Raw genomic sequence first — 22,931 nt, forward strand, 5'->3', positions numbered from 1 at the left:
CTCGACCGGGGGTTGTCCACCGTGGCCCTCTAGAACGTTCCGTCCTTTCATGGTGTGGGCAGCACACTTGGCCCCATTCACAGCCTCCTTCCAGTGGCAGACCCAACTGGGCTCAGTTTCTGTTCCAACTGTGAGTTTGGTGCCTTGGCATGGAGAAGCTAGCAGTCCTCCCTGACTGTCAGATATTAAAGGCAGAGTAAGTTAATTGTGTGTTATAGAATCATAGAATGGTTACAGCACAGAAGGAGGCCATTCGGCCTGTCGTGTCTGTGCCAGCTCCCTGCAAGAGCAACTCACCTAGTCCCACTCCCCTGTCTTTTCCCCATAGCCCTGAAATTCTTTTCTCTTCGGATAATTATCCAATCCCTCCTGAGTGCCTCGATTGAATCTGCCTCCACACTCTCAGGCCGTGCATTCCAGATCCTAACCACTCGCTGTGTGAAATAATAGCTTTTCCTCTTGTTGCTATTGGGTGTTTAGTTGTATTCAAGTGATGGGTATAAAGTGGGAGTTCACCTGTGCTCCTATACATAGCAGCAGATTGAAAGTCTGGCTGTTGGGTTGGTGGTGTGGAATATATCATAAACAAACGCCTGTAAATGTCTAAAGACTCGGCTCCAGTACTATCCTTCAACGCTGGGCTATCTGTGTTGTAACGAGACATGGATTTCACACATTGATAGAAAGAAAGACTGGAATGAAAACAGAAAGTGCTAGAAATACTCAGCAGGTCAGTCAGTACCTGTCGAGAGAGAAGCAGAGTTAACATTTCAGGTCAATGACCTTTCATCGGAAAGAAAGAATTGCATTTCTATAGCACCTTTCACTGCCTCAGGATGTCCGAAAGTGCTTTACAGACAACACAGAACTTTGGAAAGGTAGTCACTGTTTAAATGTCGAAATGTGGCAGCAATTTTCTCCCTCTCTCTTTTCTCCCTCTCTCTTTTCTCCCTCTCTCTTTTCTTCCTTCCCTTCCACTCCCATTCCCTCCCTCCTTCCCCTCACTTTCTCCCTTCCAGCTTCTGCCTCTCTCCTTTCAACCTTCCCTTCCTCTCTCTTTCCCTCCCTCCAGCCTCCTCCATCTATCCCTCCTTCCTTCCTTTCTCTTTATTTTCTCTTTCTATGTTACTGCGATGCTGAGTATTTCTCCGAATCTATTCTCTGCTGTTCCTTCTCGACTCCAGTATTCAGCCCCACATTCTCACTGCGCTGAAATCTAATCTCATCTCACCGTCTCCCTCTCTAAATCTTTCCCGTCCAGGGTTTCAAATCTGCGGAGTTCCTCTCCTCCCTCACTCTTTGCCTTCCTATAAATCTTCAGGGTTTTAAAAAAGAACACTTTATTCATCCAATCAAACTGCCTCTTAATATCTGACCTTGTTTATATATTCTGTTAGATCGAATTTTTAAAAAGGAAGTGTGTTTTTTTTTTAAATAATTGTAAAAATTGTACCATGAGTCAGTGCTGGTCTTGAGCAGGGGTAGTGTATTGGGGTGAACAGCAATGCAGTACAATTACTGTGTTTACATCCAGTCTTGGCAGGAGCTGCTCACTGACTGGAACATCAGCGTCACATGGCTGCTACTTAATCTGTTCAATGAAAAGGGTAAAGACTCTCCATTGGTCAACCTTCCCTTCTGAAAGCGGATAAAGTGTGTAACCAAGGCGACGTGATGCAGCTCAGCACTCAGGTCTGGCAGTCATCACACTACAGCCGCCAGCACCCGCTCCCCCCCCTCCCTGGTTTGAAAGTGAGAGAGCCAGGGTTTCAGTGTTAACACTCCGGACAGAAACTGGACACAGCAGCTTGAAGGTGGACAGAGTGACGACGCACTGACTCCAGGTACAGTAAGCAGATCTCAGCGTCTGTCTGCGAACGATTGCTGCAGAACAGTCCAGGAATTTATCCAGTCATGGGTCAATGAAAGAACAGTCCAGGCTGCATCATGTTGAGCATGGGTCGGGGGTGGGGGGAGTGGGCAGAAGGTGCATCTGCTGCCCCGGGTGGACTGTCCCAATTGGATATTGTTAAACAAAATGAAATTGCTTGAGTGTGAAAGGAAACAGGCACCTGTTGGAGTGCAGGAGAGACTGAGAACCCACTCACATGTCACTCTATTGTAGCAGAAAGCCAGGCCTTTATTAACCCTTTCCATACAGAGCAACCTCTCATTAGGTAAATTGGCCATTATAAATTGCCCCTAGTATAGGTAGGTGGTAGGGAAATATAGGGACAGGTGGGGATGTGGTAGGAATATGGGATTAGTGTAGGATTAGTATAAATGGGTGGTTGATGGTCGGCACAGACTCGGTGGGCCGAAGGGCCTGTTTCAGTGCTGTATCTCTAAACTAAACTAAACTAAACTAAACATTTCATTGCATTGCGTGCCAAATTTATCTTCTATCTTTCGCCATCTTTCTCTCCCTGGTACACAGTTCCACACACACTGAGTCTCATTGGGGTGAGGGTTCCACACACACTGACTCTCACTGAGGTGAGGGTTCCACACACACTGACTCTCACTGGGGTGAGGGTTCCACACACACACTGAGTCTCACTGGGGTGAGGGTTCCACACACACACTGAGTCTCACTGGGGTGAGGGTTCCACACACACACTGACTCTCACTGGGGTGAGGGTTCCACACACACACTGAGTCTCACTGGGGTGAGGGTTCCACACACACACTGACTCTCACTGGGGTGAGGGTTCCACACACACTGAGTCTCACTGGGGTGAGGGTTCCACACACACACTGACTCTCACTGGGGTACGGGTCCCACACACACTGACTCTCACTGGGGTGAGGGTTCCACACACACACTGACTCTCACTGGGGTACGGGTCCCACACACACTGACTCTCACTGGGGTGAGGGTTCCACACACACACTGACTCTCACTGGGGTACGGGTTCCACACACACTGACTCTCACTGGAATGCACAGACCAGTCTGCCCTCTCAGATGGCTGCATTTGAGCCCTGGCACTATTCGAAGAGCAGAGGAATACCCTCCAGTGTCCTGGGGCCAATATTCATAATTCAATCAACATCATTAAAACAGATTATCTTTGTCTCATTGCTGTTTGTTGAAACTTGCTGTGCGCAGATTGGCTGCTGTGTTTCCTACATTAGTGACTGCACTTCAAAAGACATTGGTTGTGAGGCACTTTGGGATGTCCTGAGGTTGTGAAAGATGCTATATAAATGCAAGTTCTTCCCCGACTGAGGGAGCTGAAAGCAGATAGAATGGACGGGAATTACCAAGTAGACATTCCCTTACCATAAGAGAACAATTAAGTGATAATACTTTCATCACGATGTCCGACAGAGTCTCTGATTAAAAATACTCTTTCTGTGTCTCCTCACAAAGGAGGTGAACAGTAATACCTGATGTCCCCAGTAAATTTCCAGCCCCTCTGTCGCTATATGTAAATGACGTACAAATGAGCCCCGATAATCTGGCTGAAAGATAATTAAAGAGAAGCAACAACAGATCTAATAGGATCCACTCCATTTTGTTAGAGGTTAAATAGAGTTCAGTCCTTCCTAGATCATCCATTTTCCATGTTTTGAGCAGCTTCTGAAGACATCAGTCTTTTTTTAAAAGACAGAATTCCTTTTGAAAAATGTAACAGGATAGAATTCCTCCTAATTTCTGGGCCCTTTTGCTGGGTCACCATATTCTGTTCATGAAAAGTCTGGGACCAGTCATCCAAATATCTTCATGGAGAAATGTTTCACATTGAACATGAAGCTCAATGATAGCTTGGGGTCAAATCAGGGCCAGTTACACAGGATTACATCTGCCCATGACCCTTGCCCACAGTGGTGGGAGGGATGGCCAGTAAGGTGTGTGGGTTGGGACTTCGAACAGTGAAGAGATGCAGATTGAGGCTGGGGGATGGACAATGTCCACATTTTCCCCCAGGAAGCAACAGGTCATGGGGTCTGTGACATCTGAACCCATTACTGTGAAAAAGAGCTTCTTCAAAAATCGCCCAGTGTCGGGTACGTCCCCTCGAACCTACCATTGCCTCATTTGGTGCAGCACAGTATTCCTGCCGATAAAACAGAGTCACTGGAAACTTTCTCCAGCTCCTGGGCTCCTGTGACAGGCACTCAGCCAATGGAAGTTCTGCATTTGTGCTAAAGAAGTGCTTTTGAAGTGGAGTCACTGTTGTAATGTAGGAAACGTTGTGTCTGTTTTGTGCACAGGAAGATCCCACAATCCGCAATGTGAAAAATGATCAGATAATCTGTTTCAGTGTGCTATATGTGCAAGTCTGTCTTCTTTTTCTCTGTTGGTAGAAGGATTAAAAAATAACCCCAGGCCACTGGGATAATGCCCCTTCTCTTCATTCAACAGTGACTGTGGGATCTTTTACATGCACCTGAGATGGCAAATGGGCCTCAGTTTAACATTTTATTCAAAAGATGGCACCTCCAACAGTGCATGACTCCCTCAGTACTGACCCTCCAACAGTGCAGCACTCCCTCAGTACTGACCCTCCAACAGTGCAGCACTCCCTCAGTACTGACCGTCTAACAGTGCAGCACTCCCTCAGTACTGACCCTCCCACAGTGCAGCGCTCCCTCAGCACTGATCCTCCAACAGTGCAGCGCTCCCTCAGTACTGACCGTCTAACAGTGCAGCACTCCCTCAGTACTGACCCTCTGACAGTGCAGCACTCCCTCAGTACTGACCCTCTGACAGTGCAGCACTCCCTCAGTATTGACCCTCTGACAGTGCAGCACTCCCTCAGTACTGACCATCCGAAAGTGCAGCACTCCCTCAGTACTGACCCTCTGACAGTGCAGCACTCCCTCAGTATTGACCCTCCCACAGTGCAGCACTCCCTCAGTACTGACCCTCTGACAGTGCAGCACTCCCTCAGCACTGATCCTCCAACAGTGCAGCAGTCCCTCAGTACTGACCCTCCCACAGTGCAGCGCTCCCTCAGTACTGACCCTCTGACAGTGCAGTACTCCCTCAGTACTGACCGTCTAACAGTGCAGCACTCCCTCAGTACTGACCCTCTGACAGTGCAGCGCTCCCTCAGTACTGACCCTCTGACAGTGCAGCACTCCCTCAGTATTGACCCTCTGACAGTGCAGCACTCCCTCAGTACTGACCATCCGAAAGTGCAGCATTCCCTCAGTACTGACCCTCTGACAGTGCAGCACTCCCTCAGTATTGACCCTCCCACAGTGCAGCATTCCCTCAGTACTGACCCTCCTACAGTGCAGCGCTCCCTCAGCACTGATCCTCCAACAGTGCAGCACTCCCTCAGTACTGACCCTCCCACAGTGCAGCGCTCCCTCAGTCCTGATCCTCCGATAGTGCAGCGCTCCCTCAGTACTGACCCTCTGACAGTGCAGCACTCCCTCAGTACTGACCCTCTAACAGTGCAGCACTCCCTCAGGAGAGTCAGCTGAGATTTTGTGATCAAGTTTCGAGTTGGATTTGAACCCCAACTTTCTGACTCAGAGACGAGAGTGCTCCACATTGAGCAGACCTCTGTAAAATGTTTTGGGATGTTTTTGCACAATAACAGTCTCTATACAAAGACGAGTTCTTCAAGGTTAGTTGACAATCTGAAGTTAACTTGTTTCTTTTTAGTGTCAGATTATTTGATCCCCTCTCGTTCCACCAATTCTCATTTCGTGTGGGAAGTCTGACACTGATTAAATCTGGTCTCCCACTGACACACGCTGACTGCACTTCCACAGAGTCCCATTTGAAACACCTTTTCTCAAAGCTGGGGAGTTTCATCTCCAGCAAACCCACTGGTAAATAAAGGAGCTGGACTCTGGGGACCCAAGACCTGTTCACTCCAGGGTGCATGATTTCGAGCAGAACCCCCCTTTGACCTCCAACACAATGCTTGCTGCTGATTTAATGTGTGCTGCAGGTTCGCAGCTTGGGTTTCAAAGATTGACCCTCTTCGGAATTCTCTCTTGTTTGATCAAAGTGACTATTCTTTAGGCAGGAGATAAATAGTGTCAGGTGTCAGAGTGCGAGGCTTGAGTCATCACCCGTGTTTGTCACAATGAAGCAGGCTGAAGCGTTAGAGCAGCAAATCAGATTTCCTTTATTGCTGTCTTTTTGTCACAATGTTTGAGATTACACAAAGGATTGATTCAATACATTATTTGCCGAGATGTGAGGGGAGTCTGTCTCATGTCCCTGAGACTGAATCTCTCGAGTACATCCTGTTTGTAACTGAAATGTAGTGAGAGGAATGCGTTGTAAAAATATATTTGATATTTGAAGTTTTCAAAATAAATGAAGCAACACTAGAATTCCAGATTCTTGTCGATCCCCGATTTTAATCGTTCCACTCACGGCAGTTGTACCTTCAGCTGCCTGGACCCTGAACTCTGGAACCAAACCTCCTTAATCCTCTCCACCTCGATACTCCTTAAAACTTACCTCTTTGACCAAACTTTCAATCACTTGTCCGAAGAACTCATTGGCGTGAATTGCCTTGATATTTTGCTACAACTACAAAAACAACTTGTATTTATCTAGCGAATGTAACATACTAAACTGTCCCAAGGTGCTTCATGGGAGTGTTTTAAAACCAAACCACAAAAAGCGATACTAGCGCAGGTGACCAAACATCTGATCAAAGAGGAAGCTTTTAATGAGTGTATTAATGAAAGAGAGGTAGAGAGACAGAGAGGTTTAAGGAGGGAATTCCAGAACTCGGGGCCCAGGCCTCTGAGGGCACGGCCGCCAATGGTGGAGCGATTAAAATCAGGGATGCTCAAGAGGCCAGAATTAGAGAACAGAGATCTGGGAGAGTTGTAGGGGCTGGAGGAGGTTACAGAGATAGGGAGGGTTGTAGGGGCTGGAGGAGGTTACAGAGACAGGGAGGGTTGTAGGGGCTGGAGGAGGTTACAAAGATAGGGAGGGTTGTAGGGGCAGGAGGAGGTTACAGAGATAGGGAGGGTTGTAGGGGCAGGAGGAGGTTACAGAGATAGGGAGGGTTGTAGGGGCTGGAGGAGGTTACAAAGATAGGGAGGGTTGTAGGGGCAGGAGGAGGTTACAGAGATAGGGAGGGTTGTAGGGGCAGGAGGAGGTTACAGAGATAGGGAGGGTTGTAGGGGCTGGAGGAGGTTACAGAGATAGGGAGGGTTGTAGGGGCTGGAGGACGTTACAGATATAGGGAGGTTTGTAGGGGCAGGAGGAGGTTACAGAGATAGGGAGGGTTGTAGGGGCTGGAGGAGGTTACAGAGATAGGGAGGGTTGTAGGGGCTGGAGGAGGTTACAGAGATAGGGAGGGTTGTAGGGGCAGGAGGAGGTTACAGACATAGGGAGGGTTGTAGGGGCTGGAGGAGGTTACAGAGATAGGGAGGGTTGTAGGGGCTGGAGGAGGTTACAGAGATAGGGAGGGTTGTAGGGGCTGGAGGAGGTTACAGAGACAGGGAGGGTTGTAGGGGCTGGAGGAGGTTACAAAGATAGGGAGGGTTGTAGGGGCAGGAGGAGGTTACAGAGATAGGGAGGGTTGTAGGGGCAGGAGGAGGTTACAGAGATAGGGAGGGTTGTAGGGGCTGGAGGAGGTTACAGAGACAGGGAGGGTTGTAGGGGCTGGAGGAGGTTACAGAGATAGGGAGGGTTGTAGGGGCTGGAGGAGGTTACAGAGATAGGGAGGGCTGTAGGGGCAGGAGGAGGTTACAGAGATAGGGAGGGTTGTAGGGGCTGGAGGAGGTTACAGAGATAGGGAGGGTTGCAGGGGCTGGAGGAGGTTACAGAGATAGGGAGGGTTGTAGGGGCAGGAGGAGGTTACAGACATAGGGAGGGTTGTAGGGGCTGGAGGAGGTTACAGAGATAGGGAGGGTTGTAGGGGCTGGAGGAGGTTACAGAGATAGGGAGGGTTGTAGGGGCAGGAGGAGGTTACAGACATAGGGAGGGTTGTAGGGGCTGGAGGAGGTTACAGAGATAGGGAGGGTTGTAGGGGCTGGAGGAGGTTACAGAGATAGGGAGGGTTGTAGGGGCTGGAGGAGGTTACAGAGACAGGGAGGGTTGTAGGGGCTGGAGGAGGTTACAAAGATAGGGAGGGTTGTAGGGGCAGGAGGAGGTTACAGAGATAGGGAGGGTTGTAGGGGCAGGAGGAGGTTACAGAGATAGGGAGGGTTGTAGAGGCTGGAGGAGGTTACAGAGACAGGGAGGGTTGTAGGGGCTGGAGGAGGTTACAGAGATAGGGAGGGTTGTAGGGGCTGGAGGAGGTTACAGAGATAGGGAGGGTTGTAGGGGCTGGAGGAGGTTACAGAGATAGGGAGGGTTGCAGGGGCTGGAGGAGGTTACAGAGATAGGGAGGGTTGTAGGGGCAGGAGGAGGTTACAGACATAGGGAGGGTTGTAGGGGCTGGAGGAGGTTACAGAGATAGGGAGGGTTGTAGGGGCTGGAGGAGGTTACAGAGATAGGGAGGGTTGTAGGGGCTGGAGGAGGTTACAGAGATAGGGAGGGTTGTAGGGGCTGGAGGAGGTTACAGAGATAGGGAAGATTGTAGGACTGGACGAGGTCACAGAGATAGGGAGGGTTGTAGGGGCTGGAGGAGGTTACAGAGATAGGGAGGGTTGTAGGGGCTGGAGGAGGTTACAGAGATAGGGAGGGTTGTACGGACTGGAGGGGGTTACAGAGATATGGAGGGTTGTAGGACTGGAGGAGGTTACAGAGATAGGGAGGGTTGTAGGACTGGAGGGGGTTACAGAGATAGGGAGGGCTGTAGGGGCTGGAGGAGGTTACAGAGATAGGGAGGGTTGTAGGGGCTGGAGGAGATTACAGAGATAGGAAGGGTTGTAAGGGCTGGAGGAGATTACAGAGATAGGGAGGGTTGTCGGACTGGAGGAGGTTACAGAGATAGGAAGGGTTGTAGGATTGGAGGAGATTACAGAGAAAGGGAGGGTTGTAGGACTGGAGGAGATTACAGAGATAGGGAGGGTTGTAGGACTGGAGGAGGTTACAGAGATAGGGAGGGTTGTAGGATTGGAGGAGATTACAGAGATAGGGAGGGTTGTAGGACTGGAGGAGATTCCAGAGAAAGGGAGGGTTGTAGGACTGGAGGAGATTACAGAGATAGGGAGGATTGTAGGACTGGAGGAGGTTACATAGATAGGGAGGGTTGTAGGATTGGAGGAGATTACAGAGATAGGGAGGGTTGTAGGACTGGAGGATGTTACAGAGATAGGGAGGATTGTAGGACTGGAGGAGGTTACAGAGAAAGGGAGGGGCGAGGCCATGGAGGGATTTGAAAACAAGGATGAGAATCTTAAAATCGAGGCATTGCTTAACTGGGAGCCGAAGTATGTCAGTGAGCACCGGGGTAATGTGTGAATGGGAGTTGGTGCCAGCAAGGACATAGAATGCAGAGTTTTGGATGACCTTGAGTTTACGAAGAGTAGAATGTCGGAGGCTGGCCAGGAGGCCAACAATTAGACAGTTAGGATTTTGAAAGTGTAGTTGTCAAAGAACTGGAGGAGAGTTATATCTAGCAATGATACAGACGGAGGTAGGATTGGAAAGCGAAAGTGGGATGTGGGTGGTGAGTAATACAAAGTGCTGTGATTGATACAATGGGAGTAGTGAGGCCATGTGAGATGGTAAGTTCGAGGGGAAGGCTGTGAATATGGGTAGGGGAGTTTTCATGGAGGGAGAGATTTATGGAGGATAAGAGGGAAGTGAACTCAGAGGAGAGAGAACATGATGAGTTAAGATAGAGATTGAAATCACTGAGGATGAGAGGTTGTTTGGTGCAGAGGCTGAGTGAGGAAAGCAGTGAAGATATCTCGGTGAGAAAACTTTTATTGTAGTTGAGAGGGAAGTAGAGAATGAGGATTTTAAACAAAAGATGAGTGGGATGGAACAAAGTGAGATGCCTGAAGGAGGAGAAAGTGCCAGCGGAGCGGGGGGGAGGGGGGGTTCAGGCCAAGGTGTGATTTGGTGATGAGCCGCACCACCACCGCGACAGTCAGGGAGGGGTGGAAGATGGAGCCAGAGGGGAGGCTTCATTTAGGGGGAAGGTGTCATCACCCCTCAGCCAGGTTTCCGTTAAGATCATGATGTCGATATAATTATCTACAATAAGCTCATAGATAACAGAGACCTTGTTCACAAGTGAATGGACACTCTGGAGGGAGACGCTGAGAGCGACGGTGAGAGCTGATCCACTGACAGAGTCCACAGGGTTAGCTGTGAGTGGGCTCAGTTGGACAGGAAGGTGATCGGGAAGATTAGCCCCAGTGGGTGTATTGGGCGGGAGATTGATGAGAGAGTAGGATGGGGCAGTTGGTGTTGCTGCACTGAGTGCCTCGAGGAGCCTGTCGGAGGATGTCCACAGAGGCACCGAGGGACGCTGTAGGCTTATCTGAGAGGGAGTCAAGCTTGGGACGGCTGCAGGAGAGTAGAAAGGTTGAGGAGTGCTGAAGGGTTGAGGTGAGGAATTGGGAGGGCAGAGTACCAGAATGGAGAAGTGAAAGGAGGCATGACAACAGGAGAGAGGGGTCTCAGAGGGGTAAAGAGAAAAGAATCGAAAAAAGGGGAGAGAAAAAATTGGAAATAGAAGTGATGCCCTCAGACTGAGGTACAGAGCAGCAGCCAAAACATGCACCCAAAGGGCACGTGGAAAACGTAAGTTGCATAGGTCTGGTTATGTAGACGGGTATTTATTGAGAGCAGATCCACTGGCAGAATGCACAGGGTCTAGGTGCTACTTTAAAGCTGGTATATAATGGCTGTATTTGTTGATGCTGCAGCTGCAGGGACTGCACTTCCTGCCCATGCGCAGTTGCAGTCAAAGCCAATGACATCCTAGGCAGCTCCCTGCATCAAAGATTGTGTGGATCTTCACAGAGTCCCCTCAGGCCTGTGCAAAGGAGCTCAGAGGACTGAGAGGGGAGGGCACCTCTTGCAGACATGCCCTCGTTTTTTTTATTCTTTCATCGGATGTGGGCATCGCTGGCAAGACCAGCATTTATTGCCCATCTCTAATTGCCCTTGGCCTGAGTGGCTGGCTAGGCCATTTCAAAGGGCAGTTAATTGCTGTGGGTCTGGATTTACATGTAGGCCAGACCAGGTAAGGACAGCAGATTTCCTTCCCTGAAGGACATTAGTGAGACAGATGGGTTTTTATGACAATCCATGATAGTTTCATGGCACCATTACTGAGACTAGCTTCCAATTCCAGAGTTTTTAAAAAAATTATTAATTAATTGAATTTAAATTCAACCAGCTGCCATGGTCAGATTTGAACCCATGTCCCTAAGGTGTTAGCATGGGCCTCTGGATTACCAGTTCAGTGACATAACCACTACACCACCATCATTGACATCAGGGTTGGTAAGAAACGGGCATGGCACTTGGCAACGGTCAAGCTGTTAGGTTTGTATTTAATATATATAATATACATAAAACTCACTTTGCATCCAGATGGTGCATGCACTTTGGAAGTTTTAAATGTTAGTTTTGGAGGGGGATTTTTTTCCACGAACTGGTGTCTAAGGTTTGGGTTTCCTGACCTTCACAGAAACCTGCCAATGGCAGCATCAAAATGTTTAAATCCAACTTCCATTCAATTGCATTGATCTGGAGTTGTTGACACCATCTGGAGGTTCTGGTTTAGGGTTTATCCACCGGTGGGGGGTGGGGGGGTAGAGGGGGAGGGAGGGAGAAGGAGGGAAGGGGAGGGAAGGGAGGTGGAGGGAGGGGAAGGGAAGGGGAAGGGAAGGGGAGGGAGGTGGGGGCTACACTGCTATAAACAGCTCTTCACTGAGCTCCAACCCCACAAAATTCATGCAGGACCAACCAGCCAATCAATGGAGTTCCCAGGGTTTGGGACATTAGCTTGGACACAGCTACTCTACTAACCTCGTAGGCCATTACCACTTTTCAGCATTCCTTGCGACATTGGATCAGGATTGTCAACATTGGGGGCAAACGTTTCTGAGGTGAGAGCTAACAATGTGCAACTCTGTCATTTAATATATTCCATCGGTCAGCTGCTGTAAACGTCACTGCAGAAACCTCACCACCTGATATTGTCATGTGTCTCAATCTGTTCAATCCAAAGGATTCAGTCAGTCTCCTGTGTCTTCTTAAATGTTAAACATCATTCCTAGAAATTATTGTACCTAAAGTGCAGAATAAGCAGCACCCAACCAGGATTTGTATCATACACTTACAACTACAGTGAAAGGAGATGTTAGGGGCATTAGAGTGTCAGGTTATACTAGTGGACTAGTAATCCAGAGATTGGCAGCTCAAATCCCACCACTGTGGTTTGAGAATTTGAGTAGAGTTTTCATAAAAATCTACAAATAAAAAGCTGATTTCAATGTTACTGGCATTAGTACACGGCTTAAAGGTGACATCACAGATCGGAAAAACTGCACATGCATGGGCGGGCCTAATACAGGGTGTATGTGCATATGCAGAAGTGACTTCCAATCTGGCATCAGGAATTACAGTGCTATATAAATGCAAGTTTTTGTTGTTATGTTGTGTAACTGGATGTTCAATCCACACTGATGAAGATCAAAGAGGAGTGAGACTCTGTTCTGCTCACTCCCAATCATTGTCAGTGTCGAGTCACATTTACACGGTTACTGCAGCACTGGTGTGAAGCAAAACCCCCTTCACACTACGATTGTGTAAAGACACACTTATGATTGTGAACACTCAACGACAGTGCCTTCCAGACTCCCTGCTGTCTGATCTCGTTTCCATGGTGACAGGTCACAGTGATTGTCCACTCTCTCTCATACCCTTATTACTCAGACTCTGGGTGACTGTATGAGAATTGTTTCATTTAATTCCTTTTAATTGGTGTTGAAGAACTTCTCTTCAATCACATTCTGCAGGTTCCAGGCCATGAGTGAGTTCTGCAAACCACAGAGCAGATGACTTGCTGAAGAATTTCCGGAATGAATCCTCCTTTCCCTTTTCAGAACTACTAAATTAGTTTCTTCAGAACAGCAAAAGCATTGTTATTGTTGAGAGATGATCTCATGTGAAAGAATGGCAATCATTCAGTGGGGGAGGTGCAGTTTGTTGCAATATCTCCTGTCTTTAACCTTCTCACCCCAACTCTGCTCCAAAGATCCTTTTTTTTTGATCCCCCTCCTCCAGTTTTCTTCCCTTTTCTCTTCCCATCACTGGGACCCTGCTCTCTGATTTCATTATGTTTCATTCTCAGGATATGGACATTGCATGTATTGGCCATCTCTACTCCCCTGAGAGGGGGGCGATGGGCTGCCTTCTGTGTTTGATCCAACTGAGGGTCTTGCAAAGTCATATCAGAGGACTGTTATAAGTCAACCATATTGATGTGGGACTGGAGTTATGTATATAAAATCATAAAATGCTTACAGCACAGAAGGAGGCCATTCAGCCCAACATGTCCATGTATGCTCTCTGCAAGAGCAACTCACCTAATCCCACTCCCCCGCTCTTTCCCTGTAGCCCTGCAAACCTTTTTTCTTCAGGTGCTTGTCCAGTTCCCTTTTGAAAGTCACAATGGAACCTACCTCCCCACACTCTCAGGCAGCGCATTCCAGATCCTAACCACCCTCTGGGTAAAGCAACTTTTCCTCATGTCCCCTCTGGTTCTTTCGCCATTAAATCGGTGTCTCTGATTCTCAGTCCTTCAGCCAATGGGATCAGTTTCTCCCTTTCTACTCGGGTCTAGACCCCTCATGATTTTGAACAACTCTATCAAATCTCTTCTCAACCTTCTCTTCACCAAGGAGAACAATCCCAGTTTCTCCAATCTGTCCGTATAACTGAAGTCCCTCATCCCTGGAACCATTCTTGTCAATCTTTTCTGCACACTTGCTAATGCCTTCACATCCTTCCTAAAGTGTCGTTCCCAGAATTGGACACAATACTCCAGTTGAGGCCAAACCAGTGTTTCATAAAGGTTGGCCATAACTTCCTTGCTTTTGTACTCTATGCCCCTATTTATAAAGCCCAGGATCCCATACGCATTATTAATCACTTTCTCAACCTGCCCTGCCACCCTTCAGTAATTTGTACACATATACTCCCAGGTCCCTTTACTCCTGCATCTCTTTTCAAATTGCATCCTGTTATGATCAGGTGAGAAGGGGTGAAGGGCTCCCTCTTTTCTCTCTCCTTGTTTGACCACAACAGGGTGTATTCCTTTTTAAAGGTGAATGTACTTGCCAATTTAGTGAGTGCTTCACTATTTACATGCTATGAACATAAAAGAACTAATTGGGCAGGCTTTCTTGATTTTAACAAAGAAATTAACTTTATTGTACCTAAACCGATCTAAGTAAAAGAATAAACTATGCTCTAACTTTCAATCACACATGCACATGCAAATAAGTTACAGAGTGGGGAAGGATAATTTGTCAGTTTAGAGTCCGGAGCAACAAAAAGGGGTATATAGTCTGTAGAGTTTGGTGATTCGGTTGTCTTCTGGATGAACTCGTGGTCCTGAGGCTTCTGGCTTGTAGATGTGGTCAGTAGATCTGGTGGTCCTCCTGGAAAACAGCAATGAGGATGAGTTCGTTCATGGCATCTCTGTCTGCCACATGATGCTTAGGTGGTTACAGCCAACAAGCTGGGTTCAAAACTTGCCAGGTGCACTGGGGAGAGACCGCACTTGGGTCTCTTCTGATCAGTGTTGGTCGCTTGTCTGCTGCAGAGAGAAAAGCCAACCTAAAACACACAGATGGTGGGCCTGTCACATGATTGCTCAATGTATATTTCCTCTTGCAACTTAATTAGTTCATATCTGTTTTTATTATATTAGTTCATATAGTTCAAGAGAGTGTGGGAAAATGGCGCACTGACACAGAACACAAAAGTCCGAGTGTATCAGGCCTGTGTCCTCAGTACCTTGCTCTATGGCAGGGAGGCCTGGACAACGTATGCCAGCCAAGAGCGACGTCTCAATTCATTCCATCTTCGCTGCCTCCGGAGAATACGTGGCATCAGGTGGCAGGACCGTATCTCCAACACAGAAGTCCTCGAGGCGGCCAACATCCCCAGCTTGTACACACTACTGAGTCAGTGGCGCTTGAGATGGCTTGGCCATGTGAGCCGCATGGAAGATGGCAGGATCCCCAAAGACACATTGTACAGCGAGCTCGCCACTGGTATCAGACCCACCGGCCGTCCATGTCTCCGCTTTAAAGACGTCTACAAACGCGACATGAAATCCTGTGACATTGATCACAAGTCGTGGGAGTCAGTTGCCAGCATTCGCCAGAGCTGGCGGGCAGTCATAAAGACAGGGCTAAAATGTGGCGAGTCGAAGAGACTTAGCAGTTGGCAGGAAAAAAGACAGAGGCGCAAGGGAAGAGCCAACTGTGCAACAGCCCCGACAAACAAATTTCTCTGCAGCACCTGTGGAAGAGCCTGTCACTCCAGAATTGGCCTTTCTAGCCACTCCAGGCGCTGCTTCACAAACCACTGACCACCTCCAGGCGCGTATCCATTGTCTCTCGAGATAAGGAGGCCCAAAAGAAAGAAAGAAATCTGGGACTTCTCTCAAGCAGAGTCCATTGATCAATATGTGACTGCACTAACACAGCTCACAGAATCCTGTGAATTTGCGCAACTAAAAGATGATCCAATTAAAGAAAGGATTGTATTAGACATAAGAGATCCCGTGGTGAGCGCACGTCTACTGAGCGAGGAGAAACTGACTCTCAGGAAAGTGATTGATAAGGGCAGAAGTGCTGAGGTTGTAAATCAGCAGCTAGAGCATATTCATGGCAGAACAGACCAGGCCTTGCATTATACTGACAGACATTCCAGGCCAAAAGGGCAGAAAGATTACGGACAAAGGACAGGATGCAAATACGGCGGAGGACATCACCCATAGGAAAAGAAGGCGTGTCCAGCATGGAGAGAGCTGTGTTCTCACTGCAAGAAGCTGAATCATGTTGCACACAGTGCTTGTCTAGAAGGAAGCACAACAAGCAGGTACAGATGGTCACTGGAGAGGTGTCAGCTGAAGATTCTAACGAATCACTATACAACATACAACAGGTTGGTTCAGTCAGGTCGATTGGTGATAAATGGTTTGTGACTGTTGGAATAATGACTGCAGAAGGAGAATATCAAGCCAACATAAAGTGTCAGATAGACACCGGTGCATCATACAACATCATGACCTTCACAGACCTGTGCGAAATGGCTCAACGTGGCAATCCAAAAATGAAACCCTCAATGGTATGGTTGAGGCTGTATGATGGCACCATACGAGTGCCAAGAGGACAAGTTACTCTGAGAGCTCAATGCAATGGCAAGAATGAAGATCTGGAGTTCCAGATCAACGACTGCAAGCAAAAGCCACTCATCTCAGCCACAGCAAGTCTAAAGCTTGGACTGGTAACCCAGGCCTACAGGAGAGGGCACCAGCGCTGGAACGAGAACGCCTTTTCCAGTCGCAAGGTGACTCGAGTCATACAGGTGGTGAGAAAGGGGAAGATCTGGCAATTGTCTGCCCAGGTGCCGGAGGTGGAGGCTGTGGGGAAGGAGCGCTCAGATTCTGCAGAATGGGCAGAGACAAAATCAAGGTGAAATGGCAGAAAGCAATTTCATTTTGATAAAACTGCCGAACCATTGCCAGAATTGAGCATTGGAGAGTCAGTCAGGGTACAAACCTACTCAACAAGAGTCAGCCCAAGTGGCAACTTGGGACCTGCATAGAGCAGTTTTCACCTCGCTGGTTTGCGGTGGATATGAAGGACCAGAGATACCATCACAACCACAGACACACACGCACTGGAGAAGCTTCACGGCAGGCGGCCAATCAGGAAGATGAGAACTCACCAACTGCACTTACCACAGAATAACCATCCGCTCCATTGGTCCACAACACCCCAACAATGGAAATGGAACAACAGTTACCATGCCAACAAGGAAACGACACTCGCTGGAGAAGAAAAATCAACCAAATGAACAACTAACGTGCACGTGCACCATTAAGAGACCAACACGATTTAATGATTATGCATGCAATGAATGTGCAGAGACTAAGAAGAATGACGAACCACTAATGCATGAGAACAGTTGTGTACATAATGGGTAACTTGGGCAACTCGCAGTGTCAGTAATAATGCATGCAATTTTTTTTTTGGTCTTTTTGTATGAAAAGAGGATATTTGGATAGAAATGCAGTACTATACCAATGTGCCTCCTGGCTTGCTGTAGTCATGTGACCTCTACCATGAGGGGCTCTGACTGCAAGCAGCCAGCACAATCAGTTTCAATAAAGACTTAGTACACACCGGACTGGTGTCCTGTGAGCTCGTAACACAAAGATAAACGGGAGGATGTTGAGAGGGGTAGAAGAAGTGAGAGACCTTGGAGTGCATGTCCACAGGTCCCTGTTGGCAGGACAGGTGGATAGAGTGATGAAGAAGGCATATGGAATGCTTTCCTTTATTGGCTGAGGTATAGAATACAAAAGCAGGGATGTAATGCTGGAACTGTATAAAATGATGGTTCAGCCACAGCTGGATTATTGTGTACAGTTCTGGTCACCACACTACAGAAAGGACATAATTGCTCTGGAGAGAATACAGAAGGGATTTACAAGAATGTTGCCAGGGCTTGAAAGTTGCAGCTATGAGGAAAGATTGGATAGGTTAGAGTTGTTTTCCTTAGAACAGAGGAGGCTGAAGGGTGACTTAATTGAGGTGTACAAAATTATGAGGGGCCGAGATAGAGTAGACTGGAAGGACCTGTTTCCCCTAGCGGAGAGGTCAAGTACCGGGGACACAGATTTAAGGTGATTGGTAGAAGGATTAGAGGGGACATGAGGAAAAATTTTTCACCCAGAGGGTGGTGGGTGTCTGGAATTCACTGCCAGGAACAGTGATGGAGGCAGAAACCCTCAACTCATTTAAAAGGTACTTGGACCTGCACCTGAAGTGCTGTAACCTGCAAGGCTACGGACCAGGTGCTGGAAGGTGGGATTAGATTGGGCAGCTAGTTTTTTCAGCTGGTGCAGATATGATGGGCTGAATGGCCTCTTTCTGTGCAATAACTTTTCTATGGTTCTAAAAGGGGCATTTTCAAGTTGACAGGCAGTAATTCGTGGAGTGTCTCAAGGATCAGTGCTGGGGCCTTAGTTATTTATAATCTATATTAATGACTTAGATGAAGAAACAGAGTAATGTATCTAAGTTTGCTGATAATACAAAGCTCGGTGGAAAGGTAAGCTGTGGGGAAGCTGCAAAGAGATATAGACAGGTTAAGTAAGTGGACAACAAGATGGAAAATGAAGTGTTACGTTACGCAATAAAAACAAAAAATGCTGGAAATACTCAGCAGGTCTGGCAGCATCTGTGGAGAAAGAAGCAGAGTTAATGTTTCAGGTCTGTGACCCTTCATCAGAACTGACAAATATAAAAGGTTATAAGCAAGTAAAGCGGGGATGGGGCAAGAGATAACAAAAGAGAATGTGTTGGTAGGACAAGGTCACAGAGAATAACTGACCAGAAGGTCACGGAACAAAGGCGAACGGTATGTTAATGGTGTGCTGAAAGACAAAGCGTTAGTGCAGAGAGGGTGTTAAATGACAGAATAATGAACAGCCCTGGTCAAAAGCACAAACATGAAAAAAAACAGTGGACAGGCACATGGTAAAAAAAAATGATGAAACAAACTAAAATAAAATAAAAATAAAAAAATAAATAAAAATAGAAAAGTGGGCCCATCATGCTCTGAAATTATTGAACTCAATGTTCAGTCCGGCAGGCTGTAGTGTGCCTAATCGGTAAATGAGATGCTGTTCCTCAAGTTTGCGTTGATCAGCAATCCCAGGATAGAGATGTGAACATGAGAGCAGTGGGGAGTGTTGAAATGGCCATCAATCGGAAGCTCGGGGTCCTGCTTTCAGACTGAGCGGAAGTGTTCCACAAAGCAGTCACCCAGTCTGTGTTTGGTCTCCCCAGTGTAGAGGAGACCACACTGTGAGCAGCGAATACAATATAATAAATTGAAAGAAGTACAAGTAAATCGCTGCTTCACCTGAAAGGAGTGTTTGGGGCCTGGGATAGTGAGGAGAGAGGAAGTAAAAGGGCAGATATTACACCACCTGCGATTGCATGGGAAGGTGCCGTGGGAAGGGGACAAGGTGTCGGGGATAATGGATTAGTGGACCAGGGTGTTGTGGAGGGAACGATCCTTGCGGAATGCTGACAAGGGAAGGGAGGGGAAGATGCGTTTGGTAGTGGCATCATGCTGGAGGTGGCGGAAATGGCGGATGATGATCCTTTGGATGTGGAGGCTGGTGGAGTGGAAAGTGAGGACAAGAGCAACCCAGTCGCGGTTCTAAATGGGAGGGGAAGGGGTGAGGGTAGAGGTGCAGGAAATGGGCCAGACACGGTTGAGGGCCCTGTAAACCACAGTGGGGGGGAATCCTCAGTTGAGGAAAAAGGAAAACATATCAGAAGCGCTCTCATGGAAGATAGCATCATCAGAGCAGATGCATCGGAGACGGAGAAACTGGGAGAATGGAATGGAGTCCTTACAGGAGGCAGGGTGTGAAGAAGTGTAGTCGAGGTAGTTGTGGGAGTCGGTGGGCTTATAATGGATATTAGTAGACAACCTATCCCCAGAGATGGAGACAGAGAAGTCGAGGAAGGGAAGGGAAGTGTCAGAGATGGACCATGTAAAGGTGAGAGAAGGGTGGAAATTAGAGGCAAAGTTGATAACGTTTTCCCGTTCGGGGCGGGAGCAGGAAACGACACCGATACAGTCATCAATGGACTGGAAAAAGAGTTGGGGGAGGGGGCCTGAGTAGGACTGGAACAAGGAATGTTCGACATATCCCACAAAAAGACAGGCATAACTAGGACCCATGCGGGTATCCATAGCAACACATTTTACTTGAAGGAAGTGAGTGGAGTTGAAGCAGAAGTTGTTCAATGTGAGAACAAGTTCAGCCAGGCGGAGGAGGGTGGCGGTGGATGGGGACTGGTTGAGCCTCTGTTCAAGGAAGAAGCGGAGAGCCCCCAAACTGTCCTGGTGGAGGATGGAGGTGTAGAGCGATTGGACGTCCATAGTGAAGAGGAGGCGGTTAGGGCCAGGAAACTGGAAATTGTCAAAATGATGTAGGGCGTCAGAATGTAGGTGGGAAGAGCCTGGACCAGGGGAGAAAAGATAGAGTCAAGATAGGAAGAAATAAGTTCAGTGGGGCAGGAGCAGGCTGAAACAATGGGTCTGCCGGGACAGTCCTGTTTGTGGATTTTGGGAAGGAGGTAGAAGCGGGCTGTCCGGGGTTGCAGGGCTATGAGGTTGGAAGCTGTAGAGGGAAGATCTCCAGAGGAGATGAGGTCAGTGACAGTCCTGTGGAAGGTAGCTTGATGTTCAGTGGTAGGGTCATGGTCCAGAGGGAGGTAGAAAGAAGTGTCTGAGAGTTGGCGCTGAGCCTTTGCAAGGTAGAGGTCGGTACGCCAGATAACAACATCACCAATCTTGTCTGCAGGTTTGATCATAATGTCGGGGTTAGACCTGAGAGAATGGAATGCAGCAAGTTCAGAGAGAGACAGATTAGAGTGAGTGAGAGGAGCAGAGAAATTGAGACACCGATGTCTCGTCAACAGTTTTCAATGAAAAGATCAAGAGCGGGTAAGAGGCCAGGGGGAGGGGTCCAGGTGGAAGGAGTATACTGGAGGTGGGTGAATGGGTCTGCTGGTCGGGGGGAGGACTCCTGGTCAAAGAAGTGAGCCCGGAGGCAGAGGCGACGGAAGAAGAGCTCAACGTCATGCCGAGCGTGAAATTCATTGAGGTGGGGATGTAAGGGGATAAAACTGAGACCTTTGCTGAGTACAGAACGTTCAGCATCAGAGAGGGGGAGGTCAGAGGGTATAGTGAATACACGGCAAGGGGTCAGATCTGAAGGGGTGGGGTCAGAGGGAAGTGAAGGGGAAGAAGGATCTGGAGGGGCATTAGTCCCCATCAGCTGCCGGAGCTTGCGTTCCTTAACACCTGAAAGGAAGAAAAAAAGTTTTTTGTTAATGCGTCGGATTAGACGAAAGATGAAATGAAACTGCGGAGTAGAACAGCTTTGAGATAAGGTGAGGTGGTGCTGCTGGAGAGAGAGGTCCAGTGTGTGAATGTGGCGGCGCATAGCACTGAGTGTGGATCTCAGGATGCAGCAAGAACAGCAGTCCGAGGAACGTTGTATTTCTCGGAGATATCTGTAATCCCGGGTGGATTCAAAACAGGAAGGATGAAACTGCAGTTGGAATCTGCGTGGAATAAGTTGGAGCCGGAGACAGTCACTGAGGAAGGAGATGTAGCTGTGAAAACAAGTTTTGATAGACACTTTATCAAACACCAGGAGGGAAATGGAAAGCAATAAAGGTGAACAAGGTAAAAGAGACAAACAAAAATCCCGTCGGAGAGAAGAGCAGAACTTCTTCAAGGTAGGCATTCCCGGAAAAGAAGTGGCAGTGAATTTAACACTAATATTATAGCAAAATATCGCAGATGTTGTGAAGTTATGCACTTTGGTCAAAGAATAGAAAAGCAGAATATTTTTTAAAAAGGTGTGAAACTTGTAAGTGTCGATGTTCAAAGAGACCTGGGTTTGCTTGTACAAAGAACGCAGAAAGTTAACATGTAGGTACAACAAGCAATTAGGAAGGCAAATGAAGGTAAAGGGACGTCTAGCAAGTGGGAGGCTTTTAAAAGTGAGATAGGAAGAGTTCAGGGCCGGCATGTTCCTGTTAGATTGAAGGGCAAGGCTGGCAAGTTTAGGGAACCTTGGTTGACGAGGGATATTGAGGGTCTGGTCAGGACAAAGAAGGAGGCATATGTCAGGTATAGGCAGCTGGGATCAAGCGAGTCCCTCGAGGAGTATAGGGGATGTAGGAGTACACTTAAGAAGGAAATTAGGAGGGCAAAAAGGGGCCATGAGATTTCCCTGGCAGTTAAGATAAAGGAGAATCCTAAAAGATTCTATAAGTATATTAAGAGTAAAATGGTAGCTAGGGAGAGAGTAGGTCCTCTTAATGAACAGTGTGGCAATCTATGTGTGGAGACACGGGAAATGGGTGAGGTCTTAAATGAATACTTCGCGTCTGTATTTACCGTGGAGAAGGTCATGGAAGCTCATGAGTTCAAGGGAGGGAACAGCGATATCCTGGAGCATATCAACCTTACAAAGGAGGTGTTGGAGGTTTTGAAGTACATTAAGGTGGATAAATCCCCAGGGCCTGACCATGTGCATCCTAGGATACTATGGGAAGCAAGGGAGGAGATTGCTGGGGCCCTGGCAGAGACTTTTGTATCATCGTTAGCCACAGGTGAGGTACCGCAAGACTGGAGGATAGCTAATGTTGTGCCTTTATTTAAGAAGGGCAGCAGGGATAAGCCAGGGAACTACAGGCCAGTGAGCCTTACATCAGTGGTGGGAAAGTTATTGGAAGGGATTCTGAGAGACAGGATTTATATGCATTTGGAAAGGCAAGGTCTGATTAGGGATAGTCAGCATGGCTTTGTGCGTGGGCAATCATGTCTCACGAATTTGATTACGTTTTTTGGGGAGGTGACCAAGAGGATTGACGAGGGCAGGGCAGTGGACGTTGTCTACATGGACTTTAGCAAGGCCTTTGACAAGGTCCCGCATGGTAGGCTGGTCCGGAAGGTTCAAACACATGGGATCTAGGGTGAGCTAGCAAATTGGATACAAAATTGGCTTGGTGATAGGAGGCAGAGGGTGGTAGTGGAGGGTTGTTTTTCAGATTGGAGGCCGGTGACCAGTGGTGTGCCGCAGGGATCTGTGCTGGGCCCTCTGTTGTTTGTCATATATATTAATGACTTGGATGTGAATGTAGGGGGCATGATTAGTAAGTTTGCAGATAACACCAAAATTGGTGGTATAGTGGACAGTGAAGAAGGTTGTCTAAGGTTACAACAGGATATAGATCAAC

At 47.9% G+C, this 22,931-nt stretch overlaps 1 protein-coding gene across 2 annotated transcripts in view; it reads left to right on the top strand.

Moving 5' to 3' along the window:
- The first annotated feature begins 1,669 nt into the window (after positions 1-1,669).
- The window catches only part of rassf7a (Ras association domain family member 7a), a 145,250-nt gene continuing 123,988 nt past the window's right edge, over positions 1,670-22,931 (top strand). For both annotated transcript variants that reach the window (XM_068046737.1, XM_068046738.1), the window contains exon 1: positions 1,670-1,844. The gene's annotated coding sequence lies outside the window, so the exon portion shown is untranslated. The remainder of the gene's footprint in view (positions 1,845-22,931) is intronic.

The sequence above is a fragment of the Heterodontus francisci genome, chromosome 14 (genome assembly GCF_036365525.1).
Source record: "Heterodontus francisci isolate sHetFra1 chromosome 14, sHetFra1.hap1, whole genome shotgun sequence".
In the NCBI taxonomy this organism is placed as follows: domain Eukaryota; kingdom Metazoa; phylum Chordata; class Chondrichthyes; order Heterodontiformes; family Heterodontidae; genus Heterodontus; species Heterodontus francisci.